Here is a 218-nt window from a genome sequence, read left to right as displayed (position 1 = left end):
GTAATGGTCACACTAGTCTGCTAGGGATCCCAAGGCAGCTATGCAGAGTGCCGTTCAACTACAGATTGGTCACTTTATGCACAGTGTCCCTCCATGGAGAAACTTTGTCCCTGATAAGACCAAAGTGTCTATAATAACCTGGATGAACTACACATCAAAGATAGTCGTGGATTCTATGAATATCATCACATATTGATAAAAAAAAAGAAAAGGCACTA

The sequence above is a fragment of the Penaeus monodon genome, chromosome 29 (assembly GCF_015228065.2).
Source record: "Penaeus monodon isolate SGIC_2016 chromosome 29, NSTDA_Pmon_1, whole genome shotgun sequence".
Classification (NCBI taxonomy): Eukaryota; Metazoa; Arthropoda; class Malacostraca; order Decapoda; family Penaeidae; genus Penaeus; species Penaeus monodon.
The sequence above is the reverse complement of the archived record's forward strand: the minus strand, read 5'-3'. Positions refer to the sequence as shown.